This window comes from Biomphalaria glabrata, chromosome 4 (genome assembly GCF_947242115.1).
Source record: "Biomphalaria glabrata chromosome 4, xgBioGlab47.1, whole genome shotgun sequence".
Taxonomy (NCBI): domain Eukaryota; kingdom Metazoa; phylum Mollusca; class Gastropoda; family Planorbidae; genus Biomphalaria; species Biomphalaria glabrata.
The window spans coordinates 55,977,877-55,983,876 of record NC_074714.1 but is presented as its reverse complement, the minus strand read 5'-3'; positions in this window follow the sequence as shown (position 1 = coordinate 55,983,876).

Sequence of the window (6,000 nt, the reverse complement as noted above, 5' to 3'; positions counted from 1 at the left end):
AATAGGTGCTATCAAACAATGTTTTCCTCAATCTTTATTTTGCCTATGTTCATTTCACACAATGACAGCAGTAAAAAAGTATTTAAACACAAATGTCTCAAAGGAATTATCAAATAAAATTTTTGATCTATTTAATCTTGTACATTGAGTGAAGAAGCATTTGAGTTGTTAAAAGTTGACATCATTTCAGCATGCCCCAGTGTTGAAAGCTACTTTCAAAATAATTGGTGGTCAATTTCTGACATGTGGGCAGCATGTAGAAATACAGATGTTGCATCTCTGCATATCACAACTACAAATCATGTAGAATCCTATCATTCAAGGATAAAAAAGCACCTAGATAGCCACACAACACTCTCAGTATGTGTAACTAAGCTACTTTTGTTTGATTCAGATCTATCTTAAATAAAATCAGCACAACATCACATTCACAAAATAATTAAACAATATTCAACACTACCAGACACACATTTTCTTACTTTGTACAAGAATATATTAACACCATTTGGAGCAGAGTTAGTGGGCCATCCGATTTCTTTTAAAAGATGTAACTATAACATAGTTCAAAATGATGCTGACACATCATTTTTTTCTATTTCTAATACTAGTAATTCTAATGATACCAATTCATATGTGGTTAGCATGGATTCTTGCACTTGTATTTTCTTCACTAAATTTTTATTGCCTTGCAGACATATTCTTTCTTTGAGACATAAACTTTCTTTAGAAATGGTTTTTCTTCCTGCTGGGTGCCATTTCCAAAATAAATCATTTAGGGATGAAGAATTTGATGACATATCATCTATCTCAACTAATGTAATTTATCCAACCATTAGTGCAAAGACAGCAGAAGGGCGATTTAAAATTGTTAAGGATCTGACAAATGAACTAAACTGTCTGTATCAGAATATGGGGGAACAACATTTTTTTAGTAAAGCTTGAACAGTTAAAGACATTTATTTATCATATCAGGGCCAATAAGGAATTTGTTATTACTAATGTGTCTGAGGCCTTGGCTGAAACAAATATTAGTTTGAATGGTGAGTGTGTTGGTGAAGAGTTTGTTCCAATTAATCGTGCTCAACCCTTTGTGGTTCATAATAGTGAAAACAATCTGTCTGGTAGTGATATTGTTGACTCATCTAAAGTTACAACTGATACATTTAGTAATGTAATGTTGAAAAAAAAAAAAACTACAGGAAGACCTAATAATAAACAACACTTCACAAAGAAAAAAAGGCTAGGTTTCCCTTACAGCTCGGTTAGTAAAAAACTGTTAGCAGTACTGAAAAAGAAGTGGTAGGTAATGTAAAATGTTCCAGTGCAAATGATGTGAATGTTTTTGTTGATAACCATGTTGAATGTTTAGAAAACAAATGTAATGGTGATGAATGTGCTGAATGTGGAATGGAAGAGGTTTCAAAAGAGAATTGTATAGATGGAAAGTTGATGAACTGGATTGGTTGTATGGTGTATGATAGGTGGTTTCATGAGTTCTGTTTATCAAGTAATATTTCTGTAGATTCATTTATTTGTAAATTTTGCAATTAAAATGTTTGAAATGTTTTAATACATATTAACATTTGACATAAGTCTATTTGTTAATTTAACTTTCACTTCATGTCTATTTGTTAATTTAACTTTCACTTCATAAGACCTATCTTGAGCATTAAAAGTGTAACATAATTCTACCTTTAATATATAAATGTACTATTGTATCAGTAACACTATCATTCAATAATGTGCTATTTACTCACCATATATTTGTTATAATGCATTTTTTTTATCAAACACATATTAAATTGCTTACATAAGTTTATATATTAAATATTGACTTTGATATTGTTTAGTTGAGTATATGTGTAATATATTTTTAACTGTAACAATTAAATGTAATTTTGTACAGGCATTTTAATTTTGTAGATTACTTATCATATTTTTTCTATTATTTTACCAGTTTTATTTATGAATTTATTTTGATGCATATTACATTGTTTGTTTACATGTCTACTTATATGGTGACTGAAAAGGTTATGTATTATATGTGATATATTTCTAGCAGTGATAGTCGAACATAAAATTTCTTCTATTACTTGCTTTAATAAATTATGTCATACATATGACCACAAAAAACAAAAAAGTTTTTGTTGATTGTGTTGTGCTATTCATGTAAGAGAATTAAAGGTATGCACTTTCTAAGTGTCTTAAATTCTCTAAATTATTACAGAATGATACTAATATTAGGCTTAACCACAGATGATGATATCAACCCATTTTGCTTGTAGGATGGTTACTATAACTGAACATGTCTTTTTTTTTTGGTGGGTGGAGGGGCTGTAAGAGAAACTTTTAAGCATTATAATTTATTGATATAAAAAAAACATAAATGACTTAGAAAAATGTAAATTAACAAAGTAATGTGTATGTTTTCTATTTTATAATATTTCAAACCTAGAAATCATACAAGTATATTACTGACATCAAATGAGAGAAATATTTATTTATTGAAATGGTGCTAAGATTGGTTGGATAATGATCAAAGGTATAGAGCATGATCCATTGATTCTTATTGTGGTACTATCTCTCAAAGATATCCACTACTTCCGCCACAACTTGGCCTTAGATTATAACATCCTGTGTAGGTGTCACGAGTCGAGTCTGTGACCTATTTTGACCAGTTTCTAGAAGCAAGTTCAAACCAGTGCAAGTGTCCAGCGTAAACAAGTTAATTTTAGATATCCAATCAAAGAAAGAGGTTAAGGGAAAAAAAAGCACACGTCAGCTTCTAGAAGGTCAAAGTTACTAAAATAATTATCTGAGAAGGTTCCATGATTCTGGAACGTACGATCAAAGAAAGTATAAATTAGGGGAAAGTCAGTTAGACGGGGTCCTCGCATAGTAGTAGTTCTTGTAGAGCGATGGTCCTCGCTCAGTCCTCGATTAGTAATAAGTTTTGTGATATTAGCGGGTCCATTAAGTAAAGTTTTAGTAATTGAAGTTGAAGTTATACTAAGTGAAGTTTTATGTATCTTTAAGTTTTATTTATGAAGTGTCAAGTTGTTATTGAATTAAGAAGTTAATTTGATGTGAAAGTTGAAGAAGTTATTAAAGAAGTTTGAAGAAAATACAGAGAGATGTTTCTTTCTTCATTTCATTGAATTGTCAAGTTTGATAATATAATCCCCCGCAAGTGTGATCGTCACAGTAGGTATATCCTACCCACCTGCCTCCCCTATTTCACCTTAGTGAGAACAATAAAGTTTGATATTCCCTACATTGAATAGAATCAACATAAATTATATTTTTTTCTCTGCCTTGTTTTGATAGCTCCTCTTTTTTACTATAGCCATCCTCAGTGCACTAAACTTTATAATGAAGATGGGAGAGAAAACATTGAAAACAAATGTCAAAAATATCAAGAAGCAGTATGAAGGCCTATAAAAAAATATGTCGAATTGAGTGCTTAAAGTCAAAGCCAAGTCAAAAAATATATTTAATTGGAGATGATGTGACCAGGAATGAAATGAAAACAAAATCAGTGAATTAATATATTTTATAGCTATTACAAATATTCAGCTCAAAGATTTAACAAAAATATGACCTAACAATTCTATAATAAAATAACCTATAAAGTATACATTGTTCCTTTAATTACATTAGGGAAAAAATAATAGTTTAATAAATTGTAAAGATTTATCAATATCAAACCAATTTTATAGCTATTTTCTATTATCTTCTTTAAAATCAATCACTTAAAAAAAAACAACAACATTTAACTGAATAGGATTTGACCTAAACACAGTCGACTGGGAATAAGGTTTTGACCTAATTTGACCCTGTTGAGTGTGAATATGGTTTTGACCTTATTTGACCCATCCATCCGGTTGGGAATAGGGTTGAAGCCTATTCACAACTGGTTGGAAATAGGGTCCGCCATCATATTATCATCTAGACCTAGATCTTGGAGTATCCTGTCTAGTCTCTACTCTAGATTTTTCTACTAGATCTAGAATCATTTAGATTACATTTCTACAACTAGACCAGACTTGAGACTAGTAATATTTAATATGATTATGAGGCTAGTAGTAGTACTACTACTCACTCACGGTACTAGTAAGTAGTACTACTAATAGATCTACTTACTACTTGGTTTATTTAGATTAGATCTAGAATCTAGTTACTATTACTAGAGTGCTACTAATAGTAATAAATAGTAGTACTACTGAGTACTACTCGGAGTACTAGTACTAGGCCTAGCTCAAGATCAAGAGACTCAAGACGTCAAGAGTTAGTCTAGAATACTAGAACTTAGAACAGCGGTTCTCAACCTTTTAAGCTCGGCGACCCTTTTTTACAATTCCTCACTTTGCCGCGACCCCTCCCCCTTACACACACACAGCAATAGAAGAGTAGACAATAACAATCCATATTTTCGATGGTCTTAGGCGACCCCTGGCAAATCGTCAATTGACCCCCAAACTTGCCCAAAGGGGTCACAACCCACAGGTTGAGAACCCCTGACTTAGAAGATGATAGATCTACCAGATTCATTTAAAATTTAAAGTATTTTAACTATCTGATTATTATCTAGAATAATCTAGTGACTGACTAGTCTAGATCTATTTATTATAATTTATAATAATTTATAATAATTTATTATTTTATTACCAAAATGAAAATCCGAGTTAGAATCTCAATCTGTTTACTAATTTAAATTGCAAGAGAATCAACAGCATCATCTAGACTTGATATGGGAATTTGAAATCTATCAATTTTCCCTCAATTTCTACGACAAACATTGAGTGTTGCCATTTCTTTTAATTTTAGATCTAAATATTAATGTCACTGTTTTTGTTTAAAATGAATCATGAATGGAATCTATCTATATCTAGATCTAGGTCTATTCGTGATTTCAAAACAAATGAGTTGACTGCATGTAAGCTTAAAAAAGTTTTTTTTTAAAAGCCACGAAATTAAATAAACTAAATTATCAGTTACCAAGGATATTTTTCAATTTTTAAAATAAGTTTTATTTCATTTAAAGATTAAACGTATTTTAAAATCCCGAATTTCATTTTCATTGTCAGTTTTCTGTAGATCTATTCTTCTTACATAGGTCTAGATTCTAGATCTATGGCGCAACTAGATCCGCGGAAACGCTTCAAAGACCAGCTTAGGCGTCAACTTTCCTTGGCTGACAGAAGAGAGCACCTGGTTGCATGCGGCCTCAGAACGAGACAGCTGGAGGTCACTTACGAAGGCCGCGGGATACACATTTTAAAACCAAAAGAAAATCTGCTGTCGAGGACAAACGCAGAAGGCGAAAAGAAAATCTAAATCGACCACCTGCGGACAATGGTGATGCTTGCCCTGGCAAAATATGTAGGTCACAGCTAACTGCCCAGGCTGGCTTTAGAAAAGGCAGATCAACAGAAGATCAAATTGCCTTCATCACACAAGAAATAGAAGACGGCTTTCAAGAAAAGAAACCAACAACAATTGTGTGGGTTGACTTAGAAAAAGCATTTGACAAAGTCTGGGAACAAGGTCTCTTGCTCAAGCAAATCCAGCATCACATATCCCACAGAATGTACAACTGGATAAAGGAATACCTAAATAATAGAAAAGCCTTAGTTTGCATGCAAGGACAAAGAAGCCACACAGTGGGTATAAAAAATGGTGTCCCCCAAGGAAGAGTCCTATCCCCATCACTTTTCCTAATATTCATAAACGATCTAAATCAAAACCTACCCAAAAAAGTTAAGAGCAGCATGTATGCAGATGACCTTGCCTTAATTAGCACAGAAGAATATGTAGGAACATCGAAATTTCGATTACAAGATGCTCTTGATAAACTCAATAATTGGTCCAAAGACTGGGGCATGTCCATTAACACAAAAAAGACAACATATACCATATTCTCACTGTCAACAAAACAACAAACAATAAAATTAACATTAGATAAGGAAGCTTTAGAAAAAAATGACAGCCCTACATATC